Genomic DNA, 19139 nt, shown 5'->3' with positions numbered 1-19139 from the left:
CATGAGGTTTAAGAACAAAATTAAGTGTTACTTGGTTTCTTAGCGAGATCTTTGTTTCATTTTTAAGATTTGAAAGTCTCATTAGCAATGCATTCATCCTATTTGGTACTTTGAGACATAAAATGTTAGAAATATAGTACTTTGTTGTTTTCTTGAAGTGTTACAAGATGTGAAAACAGAATATTGTTTGATTAAAGTATTTGCATTTGGATATTTTAATGCATGAGGGGGACTTTTTTTTTTAATTTTTTTTTTAACGTTTATTTATTTTTGAGACAGAGAGAGACAGAGCATGAACGGGGGAGGGTCAGAGAGAGGGAGACACAGAATCTGAAACAGGCTCCAGGCTCTGAGCTGTCAGCATAGAGCCCGACGCGGGGCTCGAACTCACGGACCGCGAGATCATGACCTGAGCCGAAGTCGGCCGCCCAACCTACTGAGCCACCCAGGTGCCCCTGAGGGGGACTTTAAAAAAAATGACCAAAAGTCAAATGAGAAGAATATAAATGATCACCTAGTTTAATGTTAAGATTAGACAGAAAACCTCAAGAAAGCTTAACATCTTTTAGTTCTTACCTTTGGAAAGAACCAGCAATTTCAAATCTACCCATCGGATCTATAGAACCTCTCTGTGTCTCTCTCTCAATTTCTTTCTCTTTTTTCTTTAACATTCAACTCACCCTAGTAGCCATTTTAATTTCCAATACCTTTCACTAGTAGGATTTTATCTATCAATTTATGATAACCCAAATTCTTCATCTCAAAAGGCAGAGCAGGAAAAGAGGGGGAAAAGAGGAAAAAATAAATACAGTTTTTCATATGTCTGGTATAGCTCTTCAGTATTGCAGATAAGGACCAAGTCACCTTCCTGGTACAAGCCATTTACTTAATCTTCTTAATTTTTTTCTTTGCACTGAAAAATTCTAGATTCTTGAGCTTTTTCGGGAATTTATTCTCTAGGACTTTAATTTTGTAGCTCTCTTTTCAACTCTCTCCAGTTCCACAATAAAAGTAATCAAATGGGGTTTCTGATACCTAGTGCTTTTTCTAGAAGGAACTTGCTTCATTGGAATCTGTCCTCCTCCCTTTTCTTTTAGTGTAAAGATGAATTGTACAAGAACTAAAGAAGTCATGGAGTCTGTTCATTATTCCACATCAGCATGCACCCATGTGTGTGCTGTCTTCTCTCAAAAGACCTAACTTTATCCAGCATCAGTAAGAGATGTCCAAATTCCCCTCCTGAACTGGGACTTGGGGTTCTGGGAACCTGGCCTGATGAAGAAAGTAGAATGAGGTTATGGTGAAAACACGGCTTATAGCATGGGAATCTTAAAGACCATTTAGTCCAACTTCTTCTACCGGACATCTGTTGTTTTTGCCCATTCAGTATCCTTTCTCCTGTCATCTTGGAACATAAGTTCCGTTTCCTATGGGGAACCCATTCCATGTGGCTTGAGTGGGACAGAACCTGCCCCCATCTTGCAGAAGTGGGAATCTACTAAGACCCGGCCATTCAGAGAGCTCCTTTTTTGATTCATAGCGATTGGTTCAGCGCTGGACACATGACCCAAGTCAGACCAGAGTCCTCCCTGGGACATTGCCTTTGGAGCTCTTAGTCCACTGAGGGGACTATAGATAGATTGGGTACAATGGCTTGCTGGTGGGCATCTGGTTTTTATGTAGGAAAATCCTGTTAGAGTGAGAACTCTGATCAAATTCTTTGAGTGATGCCTGAAATCCATCTATCCCTGGACATTTCTGAAATATAAGCCAAGAAACTACCTTTGTTTAAAAAGCTAGCTTAATTTTTTCACTCCTTTCTCCTTCCTTTACCACTAATAATCAGTAAAATTCTCTCGCTGATCACAAAATACTCCTATAAAGATTTTACTGTAATGACTGCAGAGAAATGCGTCTTCATCACCATCCTTGCTTCTAACCATAACAAAAAGAAAAAAAGCCAGCTTGAAAAAAAAAAAAAGCCAGTTGATGTTATGTTTCTATCACTTACAAATGGCATCCTGACTAATATGCGCCCCCTTTTATACATGAAGACACTGACAGTACAGTAAAGTGACTGCAGGGGCTTCCCAGTTAGTTCTTGCCACCGGGTTGGGATTTTTCCCCTTTCCCCCACTTCCAGCCTGCTCTTCCCCCTTTCTCTCTGATGCCAGAATGATCTTCCTAAACCATATACATGATTGTGTTATCGCACTCTTTACGGTAACCAGCGACTCTCCAGTTGCCTACAATTGCAGCATGACTCCTGAGACCCTCAGAAGGCAGTCTGTCTATGTCCCCACACTCCTGCTTCCTCTTCTTCTGGATATTTATGCTCCAGCTGTGCTAAAGCACTTGCGGTCCCCCAAGCATGTCATGCCATTTTCCGCTTCCTTCTTTCGCCACCTAGAATTCCCTCTCTCTGGAATGCTCCTTATGTCCTATGCAAACCTTGCGCTTTTATTTGTCCTCCAAAATTAACTCAATACAAAAATCAATCCAGTCACCATCCCTTGCCCTGAAGGGGCTCAGTACCTCATTTGAATTCAACCGACTCCCTTGAGATAACTCAGCAGGCAGGCAGGAGTAGAACCCGGGTCTCCTGACTTCCAGCCCGTGCTTTCCAGATCCACAAGATTTGGAGCTAGAAAAGTGGTGGGCCCTTCATATGGCACTGTTCACAAAAGCATATCAGTGGCACTGGATTTGCACGACAATCATTCCCCTCCCTGGCATCTGGGATGGGAGCAGCAGACTTCATTTTACAGGATTTTTAATGTGCCACCAATTATTGCTCTCATTCAGGTTATGCTAATAGTATAAAATGCACAACGCTGCTCCTTTTCCTCTAATCTGTTCATATATAGTGGTAGCTCCCGGCTCTAAGCATCTGGTCTGCTAACTGCATAGTAAATAATAGTCAACACGCTGTAAGTCTTAAGGAACTACTTGAATAAAATTGTTTCTGTATGATCAAGACCCTATTGCTGTTATTAATAATATCAGCCATTGTGGACAGGTGCCTGGGCCCCACCCTGACCCAATTAAATAAGAAGTGCCTAGTGTAGAGCCAGGTCTTGTGTTTTTAAAAGCTCCTGTGGTGGGGCGCCTGGGTGGCTCAGTCAGCTAAGCATCTGACCTTGGCTCAGGTCATGATCTCATCATGAGTTTGAGTCCGTGTTGGGCTCTGTGCTGACAGCTCAGAGCCTGAATCCTGCTTGGATTCTGTGTCTTCCTCTCTTTCTGTGCCCCTCCTCAACTTGTGCTCTCTCTCTCTCTCTCTCTCAAAAATAAATAAACATTTAAAAAATTTAAAAAACAAAAAACAAAAAACAAAAAAAAAACTCCTGTGGTGATTCCATTGTGCAGGCAGGGTTGAGAACCAGTAGGCTGGTAAATTCCTCCTCTTTGGGGAGAGGTCTGGCTAGGATTTACAAAATTTTTGAGTTGTGGACAAAAATTAAGTTATAAGGAGATGATGTGACCTATTTTAAGAGTTATGAAATAGATTTACTTTTTAATTGCTAAGGCTAAATGTTGCCTCCACCTAAACAATTTTCTTCATTTTCATATTTTCCCCTCATTATCTCATTAGAATATCATCATAAAGTGTTGCCTTATTGCCAGGGCAACCTGGAGGGGTTCACCTAGTTAATTCAACCTTTTGTGAAGACTTTGTTCTACCTGATCATACGTGGTGTTCTTGGCTCTTCTCATTCTGGCAGTGGGAACAATAAAAGAAAATCTATAAAAAGGTCTCTTGGCTTCTTTTCCCTCTTCCCTTAATCTCTCCAAGGTCTCATTGGCCTGTACATTCTTTTTGTTTTTTTTAAGTTGACTTATTTATTTGAGAGAGAGAGAGAGAGAGAGAGAGCGAGCAGGGGAGGGGCAGAGAGAGAGAGAGAGAGAGAGAGAGAGAGAGAATCCTAAGCAGGCTCCATGTTATCAGCACAAAGCCCTATGCGGGTCTCAAGCTCATGAACTGTGAGATCATGACCTGAGCCAAAACCAAGAGCCAGATGCTTAACCGACTGAGCTACCCAGGTACCCCTGGCTTATACATTCTTATCTAAATGCACTAACTAAACCATTTTGTTTCTACATCTAACTTCTCCTAAATAACAGATTTTTCCTTCTGGCTGAGGTAACCCATATAATGATATTTAAAATTTAAAAATAGCTAAAAGATCATCTTTGTTTAATTTTGCTTTGTGCCTAATGTACACAGAATCAGGCTCAAAGTATTCAGAGTCTATGTATGTCTTGGCAAGTGGCCATAGGGCTTTCCTCATCTTTAGCCTCACATATGGAAAACCAAACTCCACAGAGCTGCTCTTGGGCTTATTAATGCTGTTCTGTATTTACCCTTTCTCTGGATCAGAGTTCCTATTTCCACTTCTCCGGTTTTCTCTTGCTGTAGAGAAATTTATCTGTGTTCTACTCCGCATTCACCTCAGCACCCAGGCTATAGCAGTATCACAGAGGGACAACAAATCCACAAGTCCCTCCAGAATGTGTTGTAAATAAAGTAAAACAGACACAGCCGATGTTCTAGTGCCTGCAAAGAATGAAACAGAAATTCATTTAAAAGTGTTACTAAATTCATAGTAACTTAGGAGTACGTGTTTCTCCAACATCGGATGGTGAAACTACGGTGTCTGTTATGGGAGGAGGTGGAGTGAAAAATCTGTGAGATTTTGGCTCTAACAAATGAGCCTCTATTTCATTTTCATGCTGTGCATCCAGATGCTGGTACCATGGTGCTCCTCTCACTCTCCCTTCCTCTGCTGTCTGTGTCCACTTTACGATCAATGAATTGGTGAGTTCAGAGCAAAGTTCCTAAATTTGAGGGGCGCAGCACCTTCCCCTCAAAGACAAGGCTACCTTGAGCCTCAACCAGGGGTCCGTGTTCTCCCAGGGAGAGCAGATGGAATCTGGGGGTGGTGTGAGATAGCAGCATAGGCAGATAGGACTTGGAAAGAGCCACAGTGGTGTCTCATATTTTTACTCCTGCTCAGATAGTTGAGGAAGGTGGCTTGAGAGTCGGAGGGTGATCACTATTTGATGGCAGGATCAAAGACGGTAAAATAATTTGGATGCTGTTTCATTCTGGCTCCTCTTTTTGCTTAGCCTACCATTCATTCCTTCATTTATTCACCGAAATTTTACTGGGGCCTCTCATGTGCTCAACACTGTATTAGGCAATGGCGTTATAAAAGCAGGGAGACAGACAAGGTAAATACGAAACAAAAACAAAATATCAACAATTCCATCTTGGAGTATGGAGAATAATTATGAATGGAGAGGCCTGAGAAAGCCCTCTGAATGGGGCAGTTCCTTGCCTGCTGGCTCTGATAGCCAGCTCCACGATGTGTGCTTTCCAGAACTGCTTTGGCTTCCTCCAAATGGCTTTTTTTTTTAAGTTTATTAAAAAAAATTTTTTTTAATGTTTATTCATTTTTGAGAGAGAGAGAGAGAGATCAGGGGAGGGGTCGAGAGAGAGGGAGGCAGAATCTGAAGCAGGCTCCAGGCTCCAAGCTGTCAGCACAGAGCCTGACATGGGGTTCAATCTCATGAATCGTGAGATCATGACCTGAGCCGAAGTCAGATGCTCACCTGACTGAGCCACCCAGTTGCTCCTTAAGTTTATTTATTTTGAGAGAGAGAGAGAGAGAAGGAGAGCATGTGTGGGGGAGGGGCAGAGAGAGAGAGGGAATGAGAGAATCCCAAGCAGGCCCCACCCACACTGTCAGCACAGAGGCCAACACAGGACTTGGTCTCACAAACTGAGATCATAACCTAAGCTGAAATCAGGAGTTTGACGATTAACTGACTAAACTTACCCCAGGAAACCCCCAAATGACTTTGTTTTATAGATTTTCCTCCACCCCTAGCCACCTCTTTTTATCTTTGTAAAAGGAATTTTACTTGCAGTGGTAAAAAAAAAAAAAAAAAATCTTGGGGTTATTTCTGTTCAAGTAGAATATACTCTAATGATTACAAACCAGTTATAATTTAAAACATTTAAATTATATTAAATTGTAAAGTACTTCAAGCATAGAGAAAAGAGCATAAATTTTAAATTTAAAGTGAAAAGAAATTCTATGACCCATCAGTACTACTCCAAAGTATTTAAGAAAGAAAAAAACATCCACAAGAAAGCTTTGTACAAGACTGTTTATAGCAGCTCTGTTCAAAATAGCTCCAAACGGGAAACAAGCCACATGCCCACCAATAAACTATGATATAACCAGGAAAGGAATACAAAAAGCAAACAAAAATAACAACAAAAGAACTATTGATAAATGTAACAACTTAGGCCAATATTTAAAAAAAATACACTAAACGAAAGAACCCTAACACAAAAAAGTACATCATGTATAATTCCATTTATGTGAAAATTTGAAACTGTGAAAACTAACCTGTGGCCATAGAAATCTAATCAGTTGTTATGTCTGAGGAGGTTTAGGATTGACTGGGATTGAGCACAAACTTTCTAGGGCAGTGGAAATGTTTTCTCTTGATATGCACTTGACAAAATGAGATTGAATGGTATATGTAAGATCTGACCATTTCACTCTAAGTATATTATATTTCAACTAAAAAGTAACAACATTAAAGGATACATTTTATAAAAATAATGTTTCTGTCCCTTTCCCCATTATCTTGACAGAGCCTTGAGGGTAGGCAACATCTTACTCATTTTTTTTAATTTTATTTTTTTTAATTTACATCCAAATTAGTTAGCATATAGTGCAACAATGATTTCAGGAGTAGATTCCTTAATGCCCCTTAGCCATTTAGCCCATCACGCCTCCCACACCCCCTCTAGAAACCCTCTGTTTGTTCTCCATATTTATGAGTCTCTTATGTTTTGTCCCCTTTCCTGTTTTTTTTTTTTAAATTTTTTTTTTTCAACGTTTATTTATTTTTGGGACAGAGAGAGACAGAGCATGAACGGGGGAGGGACAGAGAGAGAGGGAGACACAGAATCGGAAACAGGGTCCAGGCTCTGAGCCATCAGCCCAGAGCCTGACGCGGGGCTCAAACTCACAGACCGTGAGATCGTGACCTGGCTAAAGTCGGACGCTTAACCGACTGCGCCACCCAGGCGCCCCTCCCCTTTCCTGTTTTTATATTATTTTTGCTTCCCTTCCCTTATGTTCATCTGTTTTGTCTCTTAAAGTCCTCATATGAGTGAAGTCATATGATATTCATCTTTCTCTGACTGACTAATTTCACTTAGCATAATACCCTCCAGTTCCACCCGTGTAGTTGCAAATGGCAAGATTTCATTCTTTTTGATTGCCAAGTAATACTCCATTGTATGCATATACACCACATCTTATTTTTTTTATATGTGAAATTTATTGTCAAATTGGTTTCCATACAACAGCCAGTGCTCATCCCAAAAGATGCCCTCTTCAATATCCATTACCCACCCTCCCCTCCCTCCCACCCCCCATCAACCCTCAGTTTGTTCTCAGTTTGTAAGAGTCTCTTAAGTTTTGGCTCCCTCCCTCTCTAACCTCTTTTTTTTTTTTTTCTCCTTCCCCTTCCCCATGGTCTTCTGTTAAGTTTCTCAGGATCCACATAAGAGTGAAAACATATGGTATCTGTCTTTCTCTGTATGACTTATTTCACTTAGCATCACACTCTCCAGTTCCATCCACGTTGCTACAAAAGGCCATATTTCATTCTTTCTCATTGCCACGTAGTACTCCATTGTGTATATAAACCACAATTTCTTTATCCATTCATCAGTTGATGGACATTTAGGCTCTTTCCATAATTTGGCTATTGTTGAGAGTGCTGCTATAAACATTGGGGTACAAGAGCCCCTATGCATCAGTACTCTTATATCCCTTGGGTAAATTCCTAGCAGTGCTACTGCTGGGTCATAGGGTAGGTCTATTTTTAGTTTTTTGAGGAACCACCACACTTTTCCAGAGTGGCTGCACCAGTTTTCATTCCCACCAACAGTGCAAGAGGGTTCCCGTTTCTCCACATCCTCTCCAGCATCTATAGTCTCCCGATTTGTTCGTTTTGGCCACTCTGACTGGCGTGAGGTGATATCTGAGTGTGGTTTTGTATTTCCCTGATGAGGAGCGACGTTGAGCATCTTTTCATGTGCCTGTTGGCCATCTGGATGTCTTCTTTAAAGAAGTGTCTATTCATGTTTTCTGTCCATTTCTTCACTGGATTATTTGTTTTTCGGGTGTGGAGTTTGGTGAGCTCTTTATAGATTTTGGATACTAGCCCTTTGTCCGATATGTCATTTGCAAATATCTTTTCCCATTCTGTTGGTTGCCTTTTAGTTTTGTTGATTGTTTCCTTTGCTGTGCAGAAGCTTTTTATCTTCATGAGGTCCCAATAGTTCATTTTTGCTTTTAATTCCCTTGCCTTTGGGGATGTGTCCAGTAAGAAATTGCTATGGCTGAGGTCAGAGAGGTCTTTTCCTGCTTTCTCCTCTAGGGTTTTGATGGTTTCCTGTCTCACATTCAGGTCCTTTATCCATTTTGAGTTTATTTTTGTGAATGGTGTGAGAAAGTGGTCTAGTTTCAACCTTCTGCATGTTGCTGTCCAGTTCTCCCAGCACCATTTGTTAAAGAGACTGTCTTTTTTCCATTGGATATTCTTTCCTGCTTTGTCAAAGATTAGTTGGCCATATGTTTGTGGGTCTAGTTCTGGGGTTTCTATTCTATTCCATTGGCCTATGTGTCTGTTTTTGTGCCAATACCATGCTGTCTTGATGATGACAGCTTTGTAGTAGAGGCTCAAGTCTGGGATTGTGATGCCTCCTGCTTTGGTCTTCTTCTTCAAAATTACTTTGGCTATTTGGGGCCTTTTGTGTTTCCATATGAATTTTAGGATTGCTTGTTCTAGCTTCGTGAAGAATGCTGGTGCAATTTTGATTGGGATTGCATTGAGTGTGTAGATAGCTTTGGGTAGTATTGACATTTTGACAATATTTATTCTTCCAATCCATGAGCACAGAATGTTTTTCCATTTATTTATATCTTCTTCAATTTCCTTCAAAAGCTTTCTATAGTTTTCAGCATACAGATCTTTTACATCTTTGGTTACATTTATTCCTAGGTATTTTATGCTTCTTGGTGCAGTTGCAAATGGGATTAGTTTCTTTATTAGTCTTTCTGTTGCTTCATTATTAGTGTATAAGAATGCAACTGATTTCTGTACATTGATTTTGTATCCTGCAACTTTGCTGAATTCATGTATCAGTTCTAGCAGACTTTTGGTGGAGTCTGTTGGATTTTCCATGTATAATATCATGTCATCTGCAAAAAGCGAAAGCTTGACTTCATCTTTGCCAATTTTGATGCGTTTGATTTCCTTTTGTTGTCTGATGGCTGATGCTAGAACTTCCAACACTATGTTAAACAACAGCGGTGAGAGTGGACATCCCTGTCGTGTTCCTGATCTCAGGGAAAAAGCTGTCAGTTTTTCCCCGTTGAGGATGATGTTAGCTGTGGGCTTTTCGTAAATGGCTTTTATGATGTTTAAGTATGTTCCTTCTATCCTGACTTTCTCAAGGGTTTTTATTAAGAAAGGATGCTAATTTTGTCAAATGCTTTTTCTGCATCGATTGACAGAATCATACGGTTCTTTTCTTTTATTAATGTGATGTATCATGTTGATTGATTTGCAAATGTTGAACCAGCCCTGCATCCCAGGAATGAATCCCACTTGATCATGGTGAATAATTCTTTTTATATGCTGTTGAATTCGATTTGCTAGTATCTTACTGAGAATTTTTGCATCCATATTCATCAGGGATATTGGCTTGTAGTTCTCTTTTTTTGCTGGGTCTCTGTCTGGTTTAGGAATCAAAGTAATGCTGGCTTCATAGAATGAGTCTGGAAGTTTTCCTTCCCTTTCTATTTTTTGGCATAGCTTGGGAAGGATAGGTATTATCTCTGCTTTAAATGTCCGGTAGATTTCGGGGCGCCTGGGTGGCGCAGTCGGTTAAGCGTCCGACTTCAGCCAGGTCACGATCTCGCGGTCCGTGAGTTCGAGCCCCGCGTCAGGCTCTGGGCTGATGGCTCGGAGCCTGGAGCCTGTTTCCGATTCTGTGTCTCCCTCTCTCTCTGCCCCTCCCCCGTTCATGCTCTGTCTCTCTCTGTCCCAAAAATAAATAAAAACCGTTGAAAAAAAATTAAAAAAAAAAAAAATAAATAAATGTCCGGTAGATCTCCCCTGGGAAGCCATCTGGTCCTGGACTCTTATTTGTTGGGAGATTTTTGATGACTGATTCAATTTCTTCGCTGGTTATGGGTCGGTTCAAGCTTTCTATTTCCTCCTGATTGAGTTTTGGAAGTGTGTGGGTGTTTAGGAATTTGTCCATTTCTTCCAGGTTGTCCAGTTTGTTGGCAAATAATTTTTCATAGTATTCCCTGATAATTGCTTGTATTTCTGAGGGATTGGTTGTAATAATTCCATTTTCATTTATGATTTTATCTATTTGGGTCATCTCCCTTTTCTTTTTGAGAAGCCTGGCTAGAGGTTTATCAATTTTGTTTATTTTTTCAAAAAACCAACTCTTGGTTTCATTGATCTGCTCTACATTTTTTTTTAGATTCTATATTGTTTATTTCTGCTCTGATCTTTATTATTTCTCTTCTTCTGCTGGGTTTGGGGTGTCTTTGCTGTTCTGCTTCTATTTCCTTTAGGTGTGCCATTAGATTTTGTATTTGGGATTTTTCTTGTTTCTTGAGATAGGCCTGGATTGCAATGTATTTTCCTCTCAGGACTGCCTTCGCTGCATCCCAAAGCGTCTGGATTGTTGTATTTTCATTTTCATTTGTTTCCATATATTTTAAAATTTCTTCTCTAATTGCCTGGTTGACCCACTCATTCGTTAGTAGGGTGTTCTTTAACCTCCATGTTTTTGGAGGTTTTCCAGACTTTTTCCTGTGGTTGATTTCAAGCTTCATAGCATTGTGGTCTGAAAGTATGCATGGTATGATCTCAATTCTTGTATACTTATGAAGGGCTGTTTTGTGACCCAGTATGTGATCTATCTTGGAGAATGTTCCATGTGCACTCGAGAAGGAAGTATATTCTGTTGCTTTGGGATGCAGAGTTCTAAATATATCTGTCAAGTCCATCTGATCCAATGTATCATTCAGGGCCCTGGTTTCTTTATTGGCCGTGTGTCTAGATGATCTATCCATTGTTGTAAGTGGGGTATTAAAGTCCCCTGCAATTACCACATTCTTATCAATAAGGTTGCTTATGTTTGTGAGTAATTGTTTTATATATTTGGGGGCTCCCGTATTCGGTGCATAGATGTTTATAATTGTTAGTTCTTCTTGATGGATAGACCCTGTAATTATTATAGAATGCCCTTCTTCATATCTTGTTACAGCCTTTAATTGAAAGTCTAGTTTGTCTGATATAAGTATGGCTACTCCAGCTTTCTTTTGACTTCCAGTAGCATGATAAATAGTTCTCCATCCCCTCACTTTCAATCTGCAGGTGTCCTCAGGTTTAAAATGAGTCTCTTGTAGACAGCAAAAAGATGGGTCTTGTTTTTTTATCCATTCTGATACCCTATGTCTTTTGGTTGGCGCATTTAGTCCATTTACGTTCAGTGTTATTATAGAAAGATATGGGTTTAGAGTAATTGTGATATCTGTAGGTTTCATGCTTGTAGCGATGTCTCTGGTACTTTGTCTCACAGGATCCCCCTTAGGATCTCTTGTAGGGCTGGTTTAGTGGTGACGAATTCCTTCAGTTTTTGTTTGTTTGGGAAGATCTTTATCTCTCCTTGCATTCTAAATGACAGACTTGCTGGATTAAGGATTCTCGGCTGCATATTTTTTTCTGTTCATCACATTGAAGATTTCCTGCCATTCCTTTCTGGCCTGCCAAGTTTCAATAGAGAGATCGGTCATGAGTCTTATAGGTCTCCCTTTATATGTTAGAGCACGTTTACCCCTAGCTGCTTTCAGAATTTTCTCTTTATCCTTGTATTTTGCCAGTTTCATTATGATATGTCATGCAGAAGATCGATTCAAGTTACGTTTGAAGGGAGTTCTCTGTGCCTCTTGGATTTCAATGCCTTTTTCCTTCCCCAGATCAGGGAGGTTCTCAGCTATTATTTCTTCAAGTACACCTTCAGCACCTTTCCCTCTCTCTTCCTCCTCTGGAATACTAATTATGCATAGATTATTTCTCGTTAGTGCATCACTTAGTTCTCTAATTTTCCCCTCATACTCCTGGATTTTTTTTTATCTCTCCTTTTCTCAGCTTCTTCTTTTTCCATAATTTTATCTTCCAGTTCACCTATTCTCTCCTCTGCCTCTTCAATCCGAGCTATGGTTGTCTCCACTTTATTTTGCAACTCATTGATAGCATTTTTTAGTTCCTCCTGGCTGTTCCTTAGTCCCTTGATCTCTGTAGCAATAGATTCGTTGTTATCCTCTATACTGTTTTCAAGCCCAGCGATTAATTTTATGACTATTATTCTAAATTCACTTTCTGTTATATTGTTTAAATCGTTTTTAAACAATAGCTGTCGCTATTTCCTGGAGATTCTTTTGAGGGGAATTCTTCCATTTCATCATTTTGGATAGTCCCTGGAGTGGTGCAGAACTGCAGGGCACTTCCCCTGTGCTGTCTTAAATAACTTGCGTTGGTGGGTGGGGCCGCAGTCAGATCTGATGTTTGCCCCCAGCCCACCGCTGGGGCCACAGTCAGACTGGTGTGTGCCTTCTCTTTCCCTCTCCTAGGGGTGGGATTCATTGTTGGGTGGCGTGGCCCATCTGGGCTACTTGCACACTGCCAGGCTTGTGGTGCTGGGGATCTGGCGTATTAGCTGGGGTGGATCGGCAAGGTGCACAGGGCTGGGAGGGGCAGGCTCAGCTCACTTTTCCTTCGGTGATCCGCTTCAGGAGGGGCCCCTCTTCCATGGGCCTCTCATCTACGCCTGGCTCCGGAGAATCCATTCTGCTAGTCTTCTGGCGGTTTTCTGGGTTATTTAGGCAGGTGTGGGTGGAATCTAAGTGATCAGCAGGACGCGGTGAGCCCAGCATTCTCCTACTCTGCCATCTTCCTCTGAAAAAAAAAAAAGCCACATCTTCTTTATCTAGTCATCCATCGATGGACATTTGGGCTCTTTCCATACTTTGGCTATTGTTGACAGTGCTGCTACAGACATTGAGGTGCCTGTGCCCCTTTGAAACAGCACACCTGTATCCCTTGGATAAATGCCTAGTAGTGCAATTGCTGGGTTGTAGGGTAGTTTTATTTTTAGCTTTTTGAGGAACCTACATACTGTTTTCCAGAGTGGCTGCACCAGCTTGCATTCCCATTACTCATTTTTTTTTTTTAATGAACTTGAATGTTTTACTATTAAACTATTTATCTTCCTGCAAGGCTGTTGCTTTGCTACATAAAAATGGCACCAGCAAGCACAGTATGTTGTAAAATTAAGATAGTATTGTTCTTTATCTGACATTCTGCAACTAACAGACCTTTCTCCACTGCCAGTTACTTCCAATGGACAGATCATTTAAGTATTTTGACCCCAATCCAAGGACAGATGTAAGCAAGTTATAATATTCCCTAAGGCTTAATATGACAATGTTATCCTTCAATTACATAATTTTTATAACTAGTTTTTAACCATAGATAATTTCAGGATTCTGAATATTATAACTGGAGCCCAGCCTAAAAATCATATGGTGTTACAAGAAGATACATATTGTGTTTATCTGCAATCATTAGAAAGTTAAGGGGTGTAGGGGAGCCTGGGTGACTCAGTCGGTTAAGCTTCTGACTTCGGCTCAGGTCATGATCTCGCGCTCTGTGAGTTCCAGCCCTGCATTTGGCTCTGTGCTGACAGCTCAGAGCCTGGAGCCTACTTCAGATTCTGTGTGTCCCTCTTTTTCTGTCCTTCCATTGCTCATACTCTGTCTGTCTCTCTCTCTAAAAAATAAATAAACATTAAAGAAAATTAAAAACAAAGTTAAGGGGGGGCGCCTGGGTGGCGCAGTCGGTTAAGCGTCCGACTTCAGCCAGGTCACGATCTCGCGGTCCGTGAGTTCGAGCCCCGCGTCAGGCTCTGGGCTGATGGCTCGGAGCCTGGAGCCTGTTTCAGATTCTGTGTCTCCCTCTCTCTCTGCCCCTGCCCCGTTCATGCTTTGTCTCTCTCTGTCCCAAAAATAAATAAAAAACGTTGAAAAAAAAAAATTAAAAAAAAAAAAAAAAAAAAACAAAGTTAAGGGGTGTTTTCTTTCATTAATATTGTTGCAAGCAGTTTCTTTTTGCACTGGTATTGCTAAAAGTTGCTATTTTAAATCCTCTGTGCACTGCCAATTTAACAAAAATGTGCTAGATTAAGTTGTTTCATACTAGTTTATCTACGGGTTCCATTTTCACTGGTCAATATGCTCATATGCTTCTCACTCATTAATTCACCCAGTTCTGAAGGATTACTGAGTGTCATCTTGATCAGCCAACCATCTTCCTAACAGGAAGCTGTTGATAGCTTGTCTGATGACAAGTCCTGGACTTTCTGCAAGAGCTTCATTAATTTCAGTTACTTGTCCTGATGTAGGAGAGAGTTCACTAGCAGCTTTCACACTTTCCAAAGCACCAAACTCCTCTTGTTTGGTCAATTTTGTCCCAACTTCAGGCAGACTACAGTAAATGCTTCCTGTGCAAAATGCTGATTCCCACTGTTCCAATACCATTTTCTGTTGTTATCCATTCATGTTTGTCTGTGAGTTTTTGCACCAAGAGCAGAGCAGTGCCGGTGCGCAGCCTCTGGAAGGCGCCCACCCCCAGGGCCACAGCCTGTAGGCTTCAGGCCGCAGTCCTCAAGCTCCGCACCGCTCATAGCGCCCAGTTCCCAGAGGGGCGGGGGTCGCGGTCTTACCCATTTTTAATTCTCTTTTTTATTTCAGTGTCTGTAACAGAGTAAAGATAAAATGTTTGTTGAGTGAATAAAGAATGAAAATATGCTATACTCATATAGTGGTTTCACATTTTAGTCTTAGTTGATTCCTGTAGTAACCCTGAGTTTATAGATTAGACTCAGAGAGGTAATGTGAGCCACGTGAGGTCACACAGCAGAAGAATGGTATAGGTAGGACTTGAACAGGGGACTCCTGATAATCATAACCGTCTACCTCCAGACCTTATGCTATATTCATGACATCCCAATTTATGGATGCATTCAAATTCATTACTACATTGTTTTCTCTGGCCAAGCTTGTCGACTCCACATATACGACCCACACATAACTTCCAAATTAAAAAAAAAAAAAGTATAAAAAGTTATTAAGAGGTAAAATTTAGCACTGTTTAATTGCCACCATATTTAATCTTTTTCTGCTGATTTTAAATGTGATCTTAGTAAGTCCTGGCTAGAAATATCTCACCTAGGGAGTAATTGAGAATGATAGATAAAGAGAAATCCTTTCTGTTGTTTTAAATCAGGTTGTCATTTAAGTTCCTGAGTGGAGCAGGTTTAGCAAGCTGCCCAGCTAATGTTTAACGATGTTGGCTACAAAAGAAAACCCATAATTGACCGTCCATCCTTAACTTTCTGTGCTGGAAAAACCCTCTGTGCCCTAAATTTAATAAAAAGTAACCTCATGTCAATACAATAACAATCAGCATGTAGTTGGCTTTCATGCTGCTATGCCCTTTTAATGTGGAGGTAAGAGGAATTGACTCCTATTTATTTAACACCCACTGTGATTTGGGAGCCAGATGCACGACGTTTGTTTTCTCTTTAATCTTTGCAACAACAAAATGAAGTTGGTATTGTGGCCCCATTTTATAAGTGAAAAATGCTGAGGCTCTGAGGGTTGAGTATACTGGCTAATGTCTTACATGAGTGGCCAATGCCAGGATTCAAACACTGCTTTTCACTCCCAAAATGGGTTTCCTCTGTTACTTCGGTGCTGCCTCCCTGGATACTGCTCGATGCCAAATGCCAACCACAGTTTTAGAATGGGTGGTAGACAGACTAATGTCCTCCCAAAGATGTCCATATCCTAATCCCTGGAACCTGTGAATTTTAATTTACCAGGCAAAATTTGTAGGTTGATTAAATTAATGGTCTTGAGATGGGAAGATGCACCTGGATTATCTGGGTGGGCCCAATGTAATCACAAGGTCCTTGTAAGGAAAGAGGCAGGCATGACAGTTGGGATGAGAGTCAGAGATTTGAAGAAGCTTGGCTGCTGGCTTTGAAGATGGAGGAGGGGCCATAAGCCAAGGAATGAAGGTGGCCTCTAGACACTGGAAAAGGCAAGGAAACAGATTCTCTACTAGAGTCTCCAGAAGGAACACAGCACTGCTGACATCTTGAATTTAGACCAGTGATACCTATTTCAGACGTCTGACGTCCACAACTATAAGGTAATAATTTTGTATTATTCTAAGCTACTTGGTTTGTGTTAATTTATAATAGGAGTAGGAAACTAATATAGAAAGGCAGAACAGTTACGCAATACGAAAATTATCTTGCCACTTAAAGAAGCAAATTAATTTTTTTCTTTAAATAGTCTATATCTTGATTAGGAATCCTTGTGGCTGATAAATTAAAATATGCTTGTACTATAAGAGTCTTAGTATGATAGGGGGCGCCTGGGTGGCCCAGCTGGTTAAGCATCAAACTCTCGATTTTGGTTCAGGTCATGATCTCACGGTTGTAAGATTAAGCCCCACATCAGGTTTGTGCTGACCGTGTAGCCTGTTTAAGATTTTCTCTCCCTCTCTCTCTCTGCCCCTCCCTGGCTTGTGCTCTTTCTTTCTCTTTCTCTCTCTCTAAAGAAATAAAAAAAGAACCTTAGTACAATAGGAGAAACCAACATTGTCAAGCCTCTTCTATAGAAGTGGCAATAACAAACAAGGTAGGTTGCATTAAAATTCAGAGTATCAAAAAAATAAAATAAAATAAAATAAAATAAAATAAAATAAAATTCAGAGTATCGAAATAATTTGCTAATCTATTATTTTCTCTACCATCGTGGGCATTATCTATTGCCATCTTAATTTACAATAGTTATTACATTCATTCATCATTCATTTAACAATGATCAGGTGCCTTATATGCAGCAATCATACTGCAGCAATCTGTACTCATACAGATATATGTGCTGGGATATAGGTAAGTGGGTAGATAAACAGACACAAATTCGGTAGTGCTCTGAGTTCTGACAGGCAGATTTTCATTTTCAGGGTTAATTCACTTACCATCTCTGAATTAGTTGGATGTATTAATGTTTAAAAGTTTATCAGGTATCTGATTACAAGAGAATATAAATAATTCAATACAGAAAATTACCCCTATAGAGTTGATAGAAGTGGCAGGTAATATAAATTCAATATAATATAAATGAGGAATTTCAATTTTATACTAAGTTGCTTTGATGATTAATCTTTTTTTCAAGAAAAGAATTAAAACTCCTGCCAGAGAAAGAACCCTCTGACATCTATTAGATCTTATAAAAGTTTGATTTATTTCTTTGCTATCAGAGTTCATTTTGAAAGTTAGGAGAATATCTTGATGTTAAGTGATATGAAAAATCATTCATGCAATATAACAACTCAGTTGGAATTCAAAGTCTCAGTCAAATTGCAGAGCTGCTCACTTATCAGTAGACTTGTTTAGCCGGGGACTAAAGGGTTGGTCCTGCTGGTTATGAGGTGCTGTTTAGGGCCTAGATTAGTGGAAAATTTCATTTATATCTGACTTTGGCTCAAGAGTGCTATTCTGAGTTCAGTAATGTAGGTGATCTCTCTGAGCCTCTTTCTTCCTATTAAATGAGAAGGACATGTTTTCTGAATTGTCTTCAGCTGCTAAAATGGTATTTGATCCCAAATGAGTAAACTATAGTTCAGCTGGGATTTCCCACCACCATCCCCATCCCAAGGTAGTTTTAATAAAAGTAGCAGTTAATTATCAATTAATAACATACTCAATCTAGTTGATGTATATCAATGGGGCACCTCCATATTTAAGGACTTTGCTACCTGAGGTTGAGGAGTATGAATATAAGACACAGAGAACGCACCCAGTTTTTGTTTGAATTATGAAATGCTTGACAGCTTGGTAAGCAACTGTGCCTTTCTGATCGTTAGAAAAAGTTTTCCTTTTCTCTGGATATATGAAGTCCCATGCCAGGGCACTTGTGTTTCAGCTCCCTCTGGTCTCCTTGGTTGGGTGACTTGGGGCAGTGTGCAACCTCCTCAACCACACTTAGCAACCATGGTAAGATCATCCCCACGTTATAATCTAGTTGGGGGAAACAGCACAGCACATCTATTCTGTATTCAGTTCTTAGGAGTTACTTCTAATGGGTGCATTGCTAATTCAGTTTAGATCAAATCAGTAGAACTAGGATATTTTCATTCTTAACAACTCTTGTGAGGAAACCACCATATGGCTGTTTGCAAACTGTTTTGTCTTGTCAAGTTTGTTTTTAAATATTCAAAGTGCTTATGAATTTTACAAGCCTTGCATACAAAAGGGAGGTTGCTAAATCTCATCCATTCATTTAGGAAACATGTTTTAAGAACTGTTGCCAGGCATTGGGAGAACAGCAGTTGATGGTAAACAAGACAGCCACCATTTCTGCCCACACAGAGAAATAGTCTGGTGGGGAAATGTAGTAAAATAGAAACACTCCAGATCCTGAAAGAGTCTTGTTGTTTGCTAATATTAGGGACTTAGTGAGAAGGAGGAGTTGGGGCAAGATGGTTGCCAAGAAAAACCTTCCTATTTGAAAAAAAGAACAGGTGTGGGACTGTGGGTGTGCAGATGTGCGGACCATGGTACTTAGGTTTTCTATTCTGACTTTGAGAGGAAGAGAAGCTGAAGGCTTCCCTGGGAAGAAGTTGGATGGGCAGTTAGAGAATGCCAGGGGTACTTAGGAGAATTAAGAAGGCTAATGAGTTGGTCTTTCTGAGATGACATAAGCGGGTAGTTGAGACTTCAGGGGCCAAAGCATTGTGAGAGCTGTGTGCGAGCGTGCAACCTGGACTATTCTGAAATCGAAGTAAGAAAAAGAAATATCTATGGCTGTCTTTTGCTTAGAAAAAGAACAAGAGATTGAAAAAAAACTTCATTTAGTGCAAGAAATACTATTTTTTTTAAC

The sequence above is a fragment of the Neofelis nebulosa genome, chromosome 2 (assembly GCF_028018385.1).
Source record: "Neofelis nebulosa isolate mNeoNeb1 chromosome 2, mNeoNeb1.pri, whole genome shotgun sequence".
Classification (NCBI taxonomy): Eukaryota; Metazoa; Chordata; class Mammalia; order Carnivora; family Felidae; genus Neofelis; species Neofelis nebulosa.
Note: the sequence above shows the minus strand (reverse complement) of the source record.